Source organism: Myiozetetes cayanensis, unplaced genomic scaffold (assembly GCF_022539395.1).
Source record: "Myiozetetes cayanensis isolate MyiCay16 unplaced genomic scaffold, myiCay2020 scf12, whole genome shotgun sequence".
Classification (NCBI taxonomy): domain Eukaryota; kingdom Metazoa; phylum Chordata; class Aves; order Passeriformes; family Tyrannidae; genus Myiozetetes; species Myiozetetes cayanensis.
Genome location: NW_026086826.1, coordinates 19,755,143 through 19,772,628, shown reverse-complemented (window position 1 = coordinate 19,772,628; position 17,486 = coordinate 19,755,143). Strand labels below are relative to the sequence as shown.

General features: G+C 37.4%; 1 protein-coding gene across 1 annotated transcript in view; it reads right to left on the bottom strand.

Moving 5' to 3' along the window:
- Positions 1-1,459: 1,459 nt before the first annotated feature.
- LOC126635357 (pancreatic alpha-amylase) overlaps positions 1,460-17,486 on the bottom strand; it is a 41,625-nt gene continuing 25,598 nt past the window's right edge. Inside the window, exon 15 of the transcript XR_007627678.1 lies at positions 1,460-2,181. The gene's annotated coding sequence lies outside the window, so the exon portion shown is untranslated. The remainder of the gene's footprint in view (positions 2,182-17,486) is intronic.

Genomic DNA, 17,486 nt, shown 5'->3' with positions numbered 1-17,486 from the left:
AATAGGAGTTCTCTCAGATGAAATTTGGATATACTACAGAAAACATGGCTAATAAGGAAAGAGCTTTTGTCTTTCAGTAAGTCAGAATTTGATACAATAAAGTAACACCTAAGAGGACCGAGGAAAACATCAAGAATCCAAGAGCACCATCCACAGAAGCCCCCTCAGCAGCTGATTGCCATCTGAGATCGTGATGATGTTATTCAGGTCAAAAGGTTTGCCTTCATTTCATTTTCATGTGTCTGCAGGCCTGACTAATGACAAATTTTCCCTAGCAGAGAGTGATGAAACAGATTTTTGTCGCTGCAAGTTGGGATTTGCTGAGGGAAGGTTTTCAGCCATATGACAACTGCAATTATTTCAGACTCTTGCAGTTAGTTTGCCAGTGCAATGGGTGTTCCAAACTGAACCAAACTCTTCCAAACCCTATTATGCTGCATTCCTAACATATCTGTGCATTTTTATTCCTGTTCTGAAAGAGCTTGGATCTGATGGTGAGTAACCTGCATGTCATAGGTGCATAATTTTCAAACTTGCTGTGTACAGAAGACATATTTAGAAGGAAATAAACTTTGATTTATCCATGCCTGAAAGTGTAGCACAGAATAATGAAGAATATATGCATAAAAGTATTTGTCCTGCCAGAAAATATCCAGCCATTCAAAACAGAGTACAAAAACTCACAGAGTCCTGGAAGCCAAAAGTAAGCAACAGAAAGCAAGATGTAAGAATAATTTCTATTCTTTTATTAAATTATGTTTATTTAGAGACTGGCATATAGATAAATAATTTATTGTTAAAAAAAAGATTTTAGATATATGGATTTACACATAGAAATGCACGTGAATATACATTATATATACAGATAGAGATGTACATATAAAGTAATATATTTTTTAGATATATAGGTTAGATATTTAAATATTTTTAAAGATCAGATCAATGATAAAGGGAATAAAAATTGAGATCAGTTGGTCAATCAAATAATTCTTGTGTTTCAGAATAAAAATACAAAGGAAAGCTCCTGAGTTACTTTGACTTTTTTGGAAAAAAATACAGTTAGAAATATTGCAGAACATGTTGAGTTGGAAGGGACCCACAAGCATCATCAATATATTGCTATCTTGAAAAATATAATCTTCAGAATGCTTTACTTCTGCTTGTCAGTAGGTCTATTTAATTAATTTTAATTACTCCTATCTGTAAAAAATCAGAGACAAAAAGGCCAGATAGCTCTGTGGCCATTCACTTAAAGGGACAGTTAAATATTAAGCTAAAATCTATTAAGGTCTCAAGATACATTTGCCTTTGACTTTGCTATCTCCACCTTCAGTTTAAAAGGACTAAAATTTACTAGAAGAATGATTTAAGCATGAAAACAGCTGTATGTATTTTGTGCATAAAAATTATGTAATTATCATTAGATGTCCCAGAAGACAGACACTCAGAAAAATATATCTACACAGTTATTTTGAAGTTGGAACAGGAAGTTCCCTTACTTTTGCTAGTAATAAGCAGGTAATTCATGCTCAACAATTTCCTTGATTCACATAACCCCTTTGTGCTCAAGAAATATTTATAAGCTGATAGGTATTTTTCTCAGATTTATTCAAGATCCGAAAGTATTCTCCAAACACTTCTTTAAACTGTTTTCTATTCAGCGTGATCTGCAGTTCACACTGCTTTGTTTAGCTGCGAGCTGCCAAGCAGTGCTTCGGGGTTTTTTCCCTCCCACTCACTCATTAGGTGCTCGTGCACAAATTTCAGATTAGAGCACTGAAATGGACTTTCGGCAAAAGTTCCAGGAAAGAGCATCAGCCAGCTGTCACCTACAAACAAGGGCAGAAGGGCTGCGACTTCAGCTAAAGGAAATTCGTTCACAAACACTTGTGAACAGTTACATCGTTAGCTAATTCCTTCTGATCTTGCCCAGTTACACCACCCCTTAGCAGAAGGCCTAAGCTATCTGAGACTGTGCTCAGCACTTGATGTCGTGTGTGAAAACAAATGCTGTTTTCAGCTCTGTAAGCAAATGAGGGGTACTCAGGAATATGTTTTGTCCTGAAGAAAGAGTAGGTAAGAAAGGATGACTCTACCAGGACAGGAACAGCACTTTGAGTGGTGGGAGTCTGTAGGCAGCACGGTGTTGAACTGCACAGCAGATTTCTAGGACGCTTCACACTAAAACGAGAAGAAGAACAGATTATTGTTAAACATATATTGTCTGAAAAAATCTAGAGAGCACTTTGTTGATGTTCTTTGTAATCTTCTAGCTAAAGAAAAAAGTCAGTTATAGTACAACACAGAAATAACTGCTGATGGCTAATTCAGGTGAATGAGAACGGAAGGCATTCATACCTGTCACTTCAGTCCTACCAGGGGGGTCACATTAACACTTTGCATTTAGCAAGTTGGAGGCAGTAGTTTTCATGTCTGTCTAAGGATATGCCCTGTGGTCTTCTTTCTTTCATACGCTTTTGCAACTTAACTTTTTGTATCTTGCCAAATTTTGCGCTACTTGCAATAATGGGAAATGTTCGGTCTTCACGTAGCACATGCATGAGAGTTAGTCAGGGTATTATACTATTTTTCATCAGACTATCCTTCCCAGAGAAACCTGTGCACTGCCTCTCAGAAAAAAAAAAAGCTCTCAAACACCTACAACAAATTGGTTATCATGGGACCATGCTAATTGCTGACTGTGTAGGGGATGCAGTTTGTTTTGTTTGTCTGATTACTGGGGGTTGGCAGCAGGAAGGAGGGGGAGTTTGTTTATTTTTCAGTTTTGCTGTTTGCTTTTCTGTTAAGGATATGATGATCTGAATTCCAATACCTGTGACATGAACTGTTAAAACTGTCTTGCCAGTGCAGGATAACATTCCAGATTTGGCACAAACCTTGGAAAATACTTCCAGGTTTTACAAATGACAAACTTTGCCCATGTTTGAGGCAATGTCATATTCCTTGCAAAGTTCCTCACCTCAGAACTATGTTTCAGTTAATTTAGTCACTGTCACTCAAGTATAATAGGAACCTCTTAATGAACTGATTTAGTGATGTTTTTAACAGTGTATTTCAGCTGTGTCCCAGGAAGACTCTTGGCTGAAGCAATAGCTCAGAGGCTTTTGATGGGCTGCTGGCATGGAAATGTATTTCAAAGTGTAAGTCAAATATCAGAGCTCTAAAGACCTAAATGGCTGAAAATAAAATATTGTTTTCTCTAAACTCAAGCCATAGTGGGCTTTTAACAATGGTCTGCAACTTGCTAGATAACCTAGATATGAAAACCCAGATTTGAAGGATCAGTTTTGGCGCTCAAACTCATACTGGTTTTCTAGGTTTCCCTGAATACTTGAGAACTAAGATGCAAGAATAATTCTAAAAGGTAAAGTTTGCTTGTAAAATTGCCTTTTTAACCTGTGAAATAGCATGTAAAGTAAAAAACTCATTCACAGAAATTTTTATTTTATTTTTTTTTACTAAAAAGCTGCAGAATCTTTAAAACAAGTGGCACCTCCATCCTTATCTAACATGTGGAGGTTTTAATATAAACTGACTTCAGTGATTTGCACTTTGACCTTGCCTATTGAAAGTACACTAAAGAAGAAACTAGAAGAAACAGGTATTAATAAGAATACTTTTAACATTATAAAGAAGTTTCAATTGCATTTTTTGTGAAAGTCCTTATAGGGGACTGAAAGGATGTTTATACAGAGCTATGCTATGTAATTTGTTTTGCATGTTCATTTGGAGTTCTAACAGAAAGTTTTCAAGACCTGAGCAGAGAGTCTTCCTAAGCAAATAAAACTATAATAGTGACCTAACATATGCCTTCAACCATCTGTGCTTTGCTGCTTTATAAAATTTCTATGAGAGTTTGTTTTGATGATGTAAGCAGCATTTTCTCATGCTTTCTATGCATGAGAAAACAAACAAATGCAGGGATATTGCACTGCCATTTTATAAATGAAACACTGTCAGTAACCTGTTTTCTGTAGGAAACAATGCTAGACTGGCACTCCATTTCCTCTGCACTACTTATAAACCAACAGGCCTGAGCCTTAGGGGAGGGAAAATAAAATAACCTTATCCCTGATCGTATAGATTGCCTTTTTCTGCAACATTTTTCTGTTAAAGCAAATATTATTAATAAACATTTTGTAAGACTGATGTTCATTTAACAAAAGCTAGGAAAACCTAGAGAGCTCATCTGACATGAGGAACAAATTAATATTGTGACTAATGTGAATTTCTAGAACTAAACTTTGTCCTGAAAGAAACCTGTTTCTTTTACAGAAAGAAGACTAAGAGGACTTTAATATTAAATCTTTTTGATGCTTTAGAACTGTTTAAGTATATTTAAAGTTATTTCTCTTAGCATTAAGTATGAAGTGATGAAAGTGTGGTTCTATTAAACTGGGTGATAAAACCACCATAGCAGATTCCTTTAGATCCATGAAGTTTCTAACTCAAGTGTTGAGACTAAGCTTGTGTCCGTGCTCTTGAGAACCTTTCTGCTAAATGTAAGCTTCCATTTTTCTGATTTAGAAATTCAGCTGAATACTTATAAACACAAAAGTAGCCCCTGGAGAGCTTTATCTGGATTGTTCTCTGGACTATGCATTTTGAAAACATACAATAAACTTTTGAAGCTGGCATATCTTTTAAGGCTGGTGAGTGTAGGCATCGGGTGCTCAAAGAGCTGGGAAATCTGCTCACTTATCTGGCTTTTACTCTTCCGGTCAATATTTCAATAACGTTTTGAGAAGTTAAATTTACAGTGCCGTATTTTCTTCCATAAATTAGAATGTTTGCTTACTCGATTGCTTTTCATGTAAAAATGTTGCAATTATCATATAACTGTTGTTTGACTTTTTAATAGGTATGACAAAAATCTGACAATTTCTGCCATCATCAAGTGTGCTGATGTTAAAGCTTTAACTGAAGGTATGTTTTATTATTTTTAAGTTTCTGTGGGTTTTGAAAATTCATTTCTCCTATTGCTGGTTTCCTAGTTTTATGTGCTACCCAGAGGTTGCTGAAAAAACTGTCATGTCTTTCTGCTCATTATCAATTACTCTTCCTCTTTCTAGTTCTAGCAGTTTTATATTATTCTGATTTTGTGGAAGGGAAAACCCAAAACACTACTGCTACAAGTTTTTAAATACTCTGGAGTAGGAGACAGGCTGGGGAGATATTCCAAATATTTCAGTGCCAACAAATTTAAACAGAGGGTGATTTTAACAGGACATTGGAAGGACATTGTTGAATTTGGAGCAGAATGGGGACTCCATACTCATGTTGAATGCAGCCAGAAAAGTGCATTTGATTTGTTCCTAGTGTTTCTTTTGCTAGGAAAACTTTCAAGAATTCAGTCATCTTTGAAAAGCAGAAAATAGATTTGAGTACCAGGGGAAATAGCGTGAAACCTTGCAGAGCTTTTGCAGTCTCATACAGAAGACATAAAAAGGGTCTACAAGAGAGATCTAGAGATGCAGATGAGATTCAGCTAAAATGACTGGGGTAACCTAGTCTACAGAAACCTGTTCACAAGCCATCTTTTAGCAGGCAATATTTCTGCTGTAAATGGTTTACTGTGAGCAGATCAGGTTCTTGTTGCTAATTGATGTCTTTCAGTGTCACAACAGTTCTGGTTAAATCTTGCCTATACAGGAAGTTACTGCAAAGTAAACATAAAGACATCCTACTACGGTGGGTTTTTCTCTATTAATTTCCATTATACAGTACCTGTGGGCAAAAAAGACAAGGTAACCAATTCCACTTTCCATGGTAGCCCACAAGGAGTAGCTGTTGCATACTAAATGTGTGTAATAACCCTTTTCCATACCATAATGCTCCCATCTGTGTCACCTTGGGTAACTTTGGATCAGTCTTGTGGCTGTAGCGTTATTCTGATTTTCAGCTGGAATTGTGAAGCAGCCAACACCAATGCCACTACAACACAAACCTCAATTTAGATTTGAGATGCCTTGATTCTTATTTTCTCCATGCTACATTATCCATTATTTACATTTGCTCATCCTATTCACTGTAGGGTAGTCAGAGCAGATTATGGGATGCGTCATGGTTCCCAAAAGCACTCTTTGCAAATGACAATTCTTCCCAAAACGACAGTACAATATTAGACAATGGGTACATTCTGCAATCATTCCCAGATATATGCCTTGCAGCAAACTTTCTTGGGGTATTGATTTTTCAAATATGCCAAAGCTTAAAGCTTTTATCTCCTTGAGTATCTTTGAGCTGCATGTCACCTGAAGAATATGCACACATATGAACACAACATACACACACAAATACACACACTCACCCATTTCTCAGGCAGCAGGTTAGGACCACTAGAGGATGAAAGACACTCAAAAGCAAAGAAAATTTTATGCTGCTTCTGCTTTTCCTCTACTCTGTCCTTTTTTTCCTTAGGGCATCTTTTGCCACCTCTCAAACAAAAAAAATTAAACCAGTTCTTCTTGACTCTGTGGCAGCACTATTGCTCTTTAACAGCAAATAAAAATGCCAACAAGAAGGTGTTTTGCTGTAGTAGAGATTCACTAACCTGAAAACATTTTGAAGGAATGATCTGGATTATATTAAAGATAGAATGAAGAAATGTAAGGCTAGAAACCTTAGTGCTTTGTGCTTTTTCGTTTTTACTTAACTAAGCAGTTCCTCACATGTAAAGAAGTTATCCCATAATTTTCCTTTCCATTCTTTTCTTGCACTTTCTACAGAAGTTGGTCACTTTCAAAGACAGAATATTGTACAAGACATGTGGGGCTTCTGCTCTGGCCCAGCAGATTCAGTGCTGAAATTCAAGGTGACTTATGGCCGAGCTTGTTGTTGTCCTTTGGTCCTGCAGCCCTATGTCATCCCCTGATAAGGTATGGCAGAGTGACAAGTTACCTAGATGCATTTAATGTGAAATGAAATATGGTGCCTTTTTTTGCTTCTGTTTATTAATTTTTTATTTTAATGGCCTGTCATCTTAAAATATATAGTTGAAAATAGTTTTGAACTAGGGAGCATACTAGTCTACAGGTCACTTTATTATTTATTTATGCTTTCTTCCATGCTGTCATGCTACCAAAAATGCAGCAAAGAGATTCTAAGTTTTAGGAGAGCTAGGAAATGTCACAGTACAGAGTGAAAAAAGTAATTAGCAATATCAGATATTATTATCTTTTTTTGGTGTGTCTCGTACTGGTTTTTTTGTGTGTATATATATATATATATATAGTGTGGACAAGAGTGGTTTTCCATATTTGCACAGAAAAATACTAAAAGTTCTGCTAAATACTTTCCTGTTCTGACCTTCCAGATCTCCACTGCTTTGGTGGACCCTTTTGCATCCTGACCTGTAGCAGTAATGGCTTATTATGATAAATCATGGAAGGTTGCTTTTAAGGACCAGTTTCCCATACACTTGATACTAAAGGCTGGATATTCTCAGACCACTGCATATGTATCCTTCAGCCTTATTTCACTTCATACAAGTTGAGTTGGAAGGTAGCTAAGACCACTCTTTGCCTGTAAAGACAGAGCTCCCCATGGGACAAACATGTAACTAGGTATGAATGTGTAATCTAAATGCTAGAGGTGCAGGAGAAAATTCAATTTCTAATACTTATGTGGAGAACTGTTAAGTCTTTCTCAGGAAAACTTGAATTATGACAGAGCAGTTACACTGAGATCAGTGTGAAGTTTTTGCTTCCATGAAGAGTAGGTATTAACGGCTACTGATAACAATTATGAAGCAAAATCTAGGTTAAAAGTCATGCCTGAGCTGTACATCCACAATGCCTGAATGTTTAGGCAAGCACTGAGTAGAAAAGGTGGATTCAGCTGGCACTTGATATCATCTTCTTGAAAAGAATTCTAGCTGCAAGGGTGAAACTGCAATTCAAGATATGAGACAGATAAAAGATATGATACAGAAATAAGTACAGTAAGATACTTGGTTGTTTTAAAATTAGTTCTATGTAATACAGTAAGTATCTCATTGTCTCATAATGCTTTGGTTTTAAATAGTTTGGTTTAGAGGATATTCTTAGGAGTTGCTACTTTCTGGAAATTCTGTAAGATTTTTCCATGAGAATTGAGCTCAGCTTCAGATCCAGTAGAAATGGAATACTTAGAGCTAAGAACTGCACTCTTAAATTAAGGTCCAGAGTATCTGTGCATAAGCATCCAAGGACAGACTTATTTTCCTCAGGGTGTGTTCTACTTTGATGTTCCTAGAGTCTATAACCTTTTAAAGTTAATGGGAGTTACATGGCATAGTATACATCAAGGAAAAAAGATATACCCTGCAGTTAAATATAATAACATTCCTCTTCATAGACCAGCACTGTGTTCACATTGCTGAAAAACATCCCTTGAACAGGGCTCTGTACTAGCGATTTGCATCTGTCAGTGCAAACAGAAACAGATATGTTGCGTTTGTCATGGCAATTGGCAGACTAACAAGTTCTTACTACACCATGACAAATCTTTAGCATGGCAAATCAGCAGCTCTGCAGACTGCAACTGCCAGCTCCCTAGCAGAGTGCTCTCTGAGACAGGGACTAAAACAGCAGGTGCTGACCTGCTGTAAGTGATTTTCTGCATGATTCTGGAGGCATGCGTGTGTCTAGGACTCCTCTTGCCACTGTAACAGTGTACAGACAAGACTGGATTTTCTGGCTTTATATCAGGAATTATGCCCCTGGAATAGAATTTCTTTACAATTCCTCATTGTTCCTTTTAGCACTGTACAAGCATGCATGTGTGTGTTTATGCACAGGAGTTCATGTGCCTTTGAGGAAGCTCTTTGGCCGTGAGACCATCCAGCTCTCACTCCCATACTGGGTGAGATCACCACGTGTCTTCGAGCTGCTGCTGCAGAAACACTTTGCTGTGATTGTTTTGTTATAAGAGATGATAGCAATAACTATTTAATACCATAACCAGGTAGTGCCCCAGAAAGGGAATATGATGTTTATCCTTGAATGTATCGTATCTTTTTATCTGCTTGCACTGAATGGCACCTTTTGCATGCAGCACATTTTATATTGATGAAACAATGTCACAGCAGCTTCCTGCATCTGCTCTCCCTGCTGCCTGAAATTCGCTGTAATTATTAATGTGATAGGTAATGTACAAAAAATAGCTGCCAGACACTATTTAATGGCCTCAAATTTCTATCCTCCAGAAACTGAGGACATGAAAGAGAAAAAAAGTGTCCGATATGTTCATTGATGGCAATATGTTCCTTCTTATCTCTATGTGTTTTGTCTTGAAATCCAGTAGCATTGTTCCACTGGAGTCTGAGTCACAGCATTGTGCTGTTCTACAGTACTTCTTGAAAGGAGAATTAAAACAAACCCTGCAGATACTGCTAACTTGTGATTATCTTTCTTGAAAATACCCATCTTATACTGTAGTTGTAAACAAGTGTTATGTGTACTATCTACTATGAATGGTCATAGTACTATTGTTCTAGTGGAGTAAGCTTTATATTTTAAACAGTAATGCCATCTTGTGGTACAACAAGTTTTATCATTCTGTCTCTTTTTGCAACCTTCTTTTTCTTTACTGTACTGGTAAGAATTCCTGAAATGCCATGGTATATGCAACAGAACAGGTATTGTCCCCAGTTGTAAGACATTCACAGGAAAAAAAACCCAAAACTGTATCTGCATGTCATAAATTATTTCATCAGACTTTTAACAACTTTGTCTTCTTCCACTGAAAGGAAAGGAGTTAGTGTTTTTATTAGAAGGGTCACTGTCAAACACGATTGTAAGAGCTGCCTTATTAATTACTGCCCACTTTTGAAATGGAGTTTGCTCCAGACACACACCCTTCAGGAAGTGTCTGGACTCTTTATGTGTGGCCCCTGGACCACTGGTAACCTACAAGAAATTCATAGGACCATTCACAGTCCAAAAAGGGGCCTGTAGTATCTTAAGAGTACTTTTATTTCAGATACTAATGATAAGGGCTCAGAAAAAATGTTCTGAATTAATAGTGACAGAGGTCCAATTTCTATTTTTCTCAAAAGGCGCTGTCAACCGTGAGTCAGTGCATTGTCCCTTAATACTAGTGCTTTAACAGGGCATCTTCTGAGGTACACATCAGTGTCAGTGGTGCATTGGTTGATTAACATTGTTTTCTGTGTTTGTAGAGTTTAAGACATGCAGCCCACTGGCAATGGACAGGACTGCTCAGCATTTGAAAGACTGACTGCAACTAGCCTCTGCTCCAGAAAATTGAAGATACAATCCCATTGTCCCCTTCCCCTTCGGTGACATGAAAGGATCAAGCCTTTTAACTGCACCAATCATTTGTCAGGTAACTCTGAGCTCTGCCTTGTTAGATGAGTTGCTGAGTACCTGATGTTACACAGTCTCACTGAAAGAAAGAGGCTGTGACTTCTGCTGCAGCTTAAGAGACAGGCATGGTTTTTCACACCCACCCCTCCCTCTTTTCAAGCTACTTATTGTCTGCTCAAACTTTCATAGAAAATAGCAAGTCTCATATCAGAACTACTTACATTCTTGGTATCAAATCTTCTGGTGACCCCTAAGAGTGTCACTCATCACACACCCAGAGCCAGGGCTTTCCATATCTGAAGCCAAGGCCCTGCAAACAAGCAATGGTTTCTCTGGGTCTTTGCTCTTTCCCACTCATCTTGGAATTGTTCTACGTGGTATAAAATCAGTAGTTTTCAACACTCCAAGTTTGAGGCCCTGTAGAAATTTGCCAAGTACTAAACAGGTACCTTTGAAAATCTCAGCCATGTGAAACACTGTACAGTGTATATGAATTTTAACTTTTTCTTTCAGGACACTCAGCTTGAACCCACGAACAAGGATTTCCCATTTTGGAGGTCAAGTCCAGGGATACCACATTGTCAGAGAGGGAAGTTTACTGACAAAGAACTTTTCTTGATAAACCAAAGATTCCTGATAAACTTTCTCCATATTAAAGCTTATCAAAGTTGTACACGTCTGTGAAGGATTCTGTTTTAACTTTCCTGGACACAAATCTAAAAAGATGAGTTTGTGGAAGTAATATCTTCAGTCTGGAAAGTCCCAAAGTGAGTAGCCTTCTATTGGAAATATGCTAAAGATAAACAATAGGATCTGTATTTATGCATGAGTTGCAGGACTGAGTTATAAGACTTACTGACATCCTTTTTTTTTTGCTTGAGCACTGAGCATTGCTAGAAGATCTGTGCTACATAGTTTGTACTTTTATTCCTAATATCCTGTCCCAAAAATACCATTATGATTGGTAGGAAACTTTTCCTCTGTAATAAACCAGAAAGCAAACATGCAAAGATAAGATTTCAGCACTCTGTATGTCTTCTGATGGATAAAAGCAAAAGACATCATTCTTTCACTGTAGTGATATAGAAAATGCAGAGTTATTGTAGTTCAGGTTTCAGAACACACTACAAATGATCTACTGCACATCCTTTACACCTAGAACCAGACTGAGATAAAAGATGAGGATTACATTTATTTATGCATGAATGCAGTGAACATCTGCCAAAAATCTATCTAGTTATTTTAATTCTCCATTTCAACAAAGTTGACCATCTGCTCTGTCATCAGCAGAGACCTTGTTCTAAAAGCTAAATCAAAAGATCAGCTGTCTTGTGTGTCTTGTGTATCTTGTTCTCGCTTAACAGAAACAAAATTCTAACGTTATCCCTCTGTAGGTGTGACGGTGACCTGCAGCAGGTACATGCTTATTGAGTCAAAATCAGCAGCTGGAGCTGTAGAAAGCATAATGACAGTTAAAATGCTGAGACTCTATCAAAGACTAAAAGGTCCCAAATTAGGTGTACTGCTTAAAACACTCTATATAATTGTAATACAGAATTTTTAGATGTATAAAAGCCAGTGACACAGAAATTAAAATACATACACTCAAGGTGATGCTGAAGTCTGCAATGAAACTGTTGAACTTGTGGTCACATGTGTTCTTTATATTTCAGGGTACGTGGTAACACAGAAAGGTTCTATGACTGCATAAATATAAAATACAATATAATAATATACAACTTGACAAAACAGTGTTTAATATGAGAGACTGAGTTTTGCTGTGTTCTGATTTTAACATAATTGCTCAAAGTACATTCTATTTTTTGTTGGGTTTTCAGGTGGTGTTTTTTTCCTGTTTCCCTCCTTGCCAAAATGAGGGAAAATAAGAAGTAGGTGTTGGAACCTTTACACTACCTCAGTGCTCCCTAACAGAAAAGTGTTAAAGAACAGGATATAATCATATCATTTGACTTACTTAATAGGCTTTTGTACTGCTTGCACAGCCATCACTGGCCTTGTAGAATTTTATTGTGTTAGTTTTAACAATAAAAATGTGGAAGCTTTGCAGGACTGTGAAGACTTCAATAAAGAGTCAAATTCCTCATAAAAGGAAATCTTCCAGAACCAGTGATCTTCAGGGACTGAGTCCCCTGGTTCAGGCTGCCTGAGGAGCTGCTCTAGCAAGGAACATCCAGTGTAACTGGAGCCCAGGCAAGCTGAAAATGCTGCCAACATTTACAATGTTTTGCTCCTGTTGTCAAAACCAGAAGTTTTCTCTAATTGAGGCTGCTGATAACAGTATATTGTTGGTGCTTAGTATTTAGGAAAATGGTAGCATTTATGCTATGTGCTTATTTGCAATTCACTAGAACTGTTTTGTCTGGCATTGGAGTGAACTTGTTTCTGTGAACTGAGTACAGTCTGTCAGCAAAAATTACATGACTTCATCATTTTCTATCAATACCAATTAGCGGTTATTTTCCAGAACAGTCCAATTTAAATTGAGCTAAGCTATTAACGTTATTAGTATTTATATCATCCTGATGATCGTGATCCAGCTTCTTGAATTAGGCACATCAGTGTGTCTGTGTAAGATTGCACTTTTGTAGACAATCTTCTTTTTTTGTGTGTGTGTTTTTGTTGTTTCGTTTTGTTTTGTTTTTTTCTTTTGTTAGAGACCCATTAGCCTTACTGACACATCACTTTGTGTTCCCAGAAACACGTGGCATTTGGGCCTTATCTTTGAATCACACGTGATCTTTCTGAAATATTTTTTAATCAAAAAATCATAAGATGGCATTCAAGGAGTAAAGATGATCAAAAAAAAAAAAAAAAGTAATGCTTCACAACATGCAAACAAACCTGGGCTGTAGAGTAGTAGAAGTAACGGAATAAAGGATTTCATTTACTCGTGAGGAAAGCAAATTTCTTTTCTCTTGTGAATTTACTGTCTCTTTCAAAACCCTCCCCGCCACAACACGGTCATCAGGCCTGCTCACAGGATTAGCCTTGCTGGGCACAGGGTGGCCACTGTCACAAGGAGGCCACAAGGGGCCCATCCTGTGGTACCTGCACAAAGTGGGCAGGGCAGGGCTGGCCAGGGAAGCGCTGCTGCCACAGCCCAGCATGGCTGGGCAGGTCCTTGGAGAGGTGCCAGGCTCCTGACACTGGAGACACGGCCAAGTAACACAGAGGAGGCAGGTTCTGGTGTGTGAGGTCACTGCATGCTGCCCAAGCCCTGTCACAGCAGCAGGGGTTTGCCAGGGCTCAGCCTGTCCTCAGCCTCTTACCGAGTCGCTGCAGTTAACTCCTGGGCTGGGTAGTACTGGGAAAAAAAAACCTGTGATATTTCATATATATTTGATGCATTTTTTCCTCCATACAGAATGGCCTGTTTCAATATATCAGGTGTTCAAATAGATTACATTAGCATACTGTCTCTGAACAAAGCACTTTACTCCACGTCAAAGTTGTCCAGGTAATGGTAAAAAGTAATTCTGGAGGTTGGTATTAAGTATAATTGAATGCATTCAGGGCACAACTGCAGATCTCTTGAAACTGCCATAAACTGTTCAAAGCTACTTCCTCAGTGACAGTTTGTTGAGCACAAAAATGGAATCAGAAGATCCTAAGCTATTTATTGCAATTCAGTGAGATACTCAGCAAAGCTTACAATTTTGCTACATTCTGTAGAAATGCAGTGTCTCCTGAACACACAGATGATGCTTATCTGTATTAAAAATATGGATACAACACTTCCTTTGTGTGTATCTCTGTGTATATGCAATATATACACATCAGCACCTAGAGTAAGAATGTTAACTTAAATACTTTCAGAATTAGAGGGCAACAGAATTTTGGCTTTATACACTCTTTGTCTCTGGCCTAGTGTATATTGTTTCTAAAGTAAACAGCAAAGTGGTTTAAAATAGAAAAATTGTGCCCATGACTTCAATGGCAGCACGGGAAGTTTCTGTAGGATGTTTAGATTTTGTTTCAATGAATTTGTTCACTCACACTTATTAAAAGTTTGGCAAGTCCTCAGTTTTGCTGATCCAAATATTTGTAGAGTTGTGTAGTAATGGCTCTAAACTAAAAACAGGAAACGGATGTCATGATTGTAAAGAATGTCTTAAAGAGTATTACATAGTTTTGAACAAAAGTTTTCTAATGACATGACACAAGGAATTTTTTTTTTTTTGGATGGTTAGCTTTTTTGAGAGCAGAATGCCTTTGATTTTTGAAGAATGATAGAAAAATGCATGGAACCACAGACTGAAGAGCTGTTGCCAAGGTGCTCTACAGCAATACATTCTTAAGAGTCCAAAGTAATCTTAATTACTAGCAGCACAAATGTATTTTGAACAGGCGAGCAAGTAATTATTTCATTCTGTACGTGACTGCCTTGTCATCAGACACCAGACAGACCTGTCAGCTCTCCTGCTTGCTTTATGAGACTCTTCCACACAGCCCCACGTGCTATTCCCCAGCTACAACATGGGCACTGTACACACTTGCAGAGCATCTCCCTCGTTCCGGGCTGCACACCAGAACAAGCACGAGGCTGCTCAGAGCTACAGGAGTGGGGGTGTCTCCTGGGGCAATCCCTGAACTCAAAAACATCCTGCAGCACAATCTGTGGTCCCTGACTCATCTCACGATGCCAGAGCTTATTTTGCATTAGTCAGACCACTTGTTTCCTATTCTTTTCAGGGTAGACAGACGCATTGGAATAAGGTTATTTATACCTGCAATTATTGCAGGTTAACCAACAAATTTTATAAGGGTGTAGGTATCAGATCATGTGAGGCAAAAAAATTCTACTGAACCATGCAGTATTAAAAAAATTCTGTTACTATAATTTTGTATCTACTTAGATAAAAAAGAGGAAGGGGAAAATTGAAGTAGGTTTCATTTTATGGCAGTGGATTTCATTCTAATTAATTGACACTACACTAACATTCAACATATGCTTAGTTTCTCTGCTATTGATAGGCAATAGGCAAGGTGTTATTTAAGGTGATTAAAGAGTGAAGAACTATAATACGAAAATGTAAATTTTATCTTGCCAATAAAAAAAAATCTGCCCATTAGGCACTAGAATAACACATCAAAAGAAGTCACTGATGCACCAACAAAGCCATGTTCAAAGTAGACCAGATAAAACATTTAAGAGGCAAGTCAAGGGGATCATCTTGTAATTATAGTGCAACTGATATGACCCCAATGGTCTTATCCAACCTTCTGATCTCTAAGTGTGGGATAAACAGAACATGGCACTTGAGTGTGAAGATCAAATGAACACAAAGCCACCTGTGAATCTGGAAGACGAGTATTCTTCCAAAGTCAGCAGACATGGGAAGAACAATTGTATCTAATCCATGACAAATGGAAATAAAAGAACAGTAAATCAGGGCTGAGTTATGGGATGTTCCCTTCTTTTAGAAAAAAACAGCCCTCCATAGTGAAGTTACATCACTTCTCCAATTTTGTCAGCTTTGTAAAATATGCTGTAGGTTAAACAGTACGGCTATTCTTAAGCGAATTTTTTTATCCTATGATCTCAGGCAGCAATTATTTGAGCTTAGTCTTGATAATTTCCAAGCAGATATTCTTTCCAAACCTTAAAGTCAGAAGAGTTTGGACAATAATGGTGTAAAAAAAGTCACATTTTAAATACAGACCAATTCCAATACTTGAACTATAACACAGTGTCCTGTAAGATAACGAGTCAATGTTTACCTCCCACACACACACTCCAAAGGAACAGCTCAGGAATAATACCAGTGTAAATTAGGCCAATATCTGAATGTGCATTATTATAAACATAATTAGTTCCCTGTAGTCATCTTGCCCAAATTCTAAAGGTTAACTTTCTTCAAGGGTCTCCTGACTGACTTCATGCTCCACAGAGCATTCAGAAGGTTGCAGAAATTAACATCCACACTTATTACCATTTGTCAGCTATAAGCACACAGAAACTGCTAAGCTTCCAAAGGCTTTCTTCCCAAGTGAAATGAAAAATAAAATATGATGGCAATGTTGTATATTACCATGACATCACCCTTTCTTTTTCTGGGGGGAAAAAAAAAACCAAACCAAATCATAAATCTTGGAATAAAAAGAAAGTATAATGCAGTTAATTAAGCGGGCTACTTCTCAGTCTTAGTGCCTGGATAATGCAATCTAATTATTACTTTAGAACCAATGAAGACAAAGGAATTTCATTCTCTGATAAATGTTTGGCATTTCCATTTTCAACTCACAACTACCACAGCACTACTCACACTTTACTGCTCTCCTACAGGGTGTAAGTCACTTTCTTAATCCTACATTAAATGCTCTGGCTATTTATGCCCATGCTCAGTGCTTTAGTGTGCCAACTGCCTGAAAATCCAAACACTTGCTGTCACTTTAATAGCTGGAGAGAATTCACCACTGTTGTCTCAAACAGTGTCACCAGAATATTTATAACCAAGATCTTTGTATTAAATGCAGTCTGAAAGACAACATGCTTAGTAAGATATTTGCTAATAGCATTCACTCTTACCACCACCATTATGATTTAACATTAAGGCAAAGTTAAAATTGCCATAGCATGAAAACATTTGCAAAGGAAATACCTGTATATTGTTCAGAATACATTGTGAAATGAGACTCATAGACTGACTGTTAAAAACACAGATTGCAGATAAACACATCATCAACAATTTAAGAGAGTTGTGTTCTTTTTAATTTGTTCCCCTTAGAACAAAATGATAACACAAATAAAATTTTTCAGTCTCTATAAAAAAGATAATTTAGACTGTTAGCTTCCCTTTACAGAACTTCTTATTCTGTTAGAAAAATAGCAGTGTTTCAGGGAAATAATAAGATACATGCAGAGCTGAACAAAAGTTTCCAGCACTGAGCTGAGAAAATAGGTTGCCATGAATAATTCAGTAAACTTAACCCTCTGGTCCACTCATGGACAGTACAGTAAAAGTTCATGGGTTTTCTACTACCACTATTTATTTCACCTTATCTGACAAATATGTAATTTTAACTCTGTGGATTAAACACACTAGAAGGATAAATAATTTTGTGATGTATCAAACTCATATCTTTTTTCCAATTGGATGAATGTGAAAGTATTTACTTCCATAATGTGTCCAT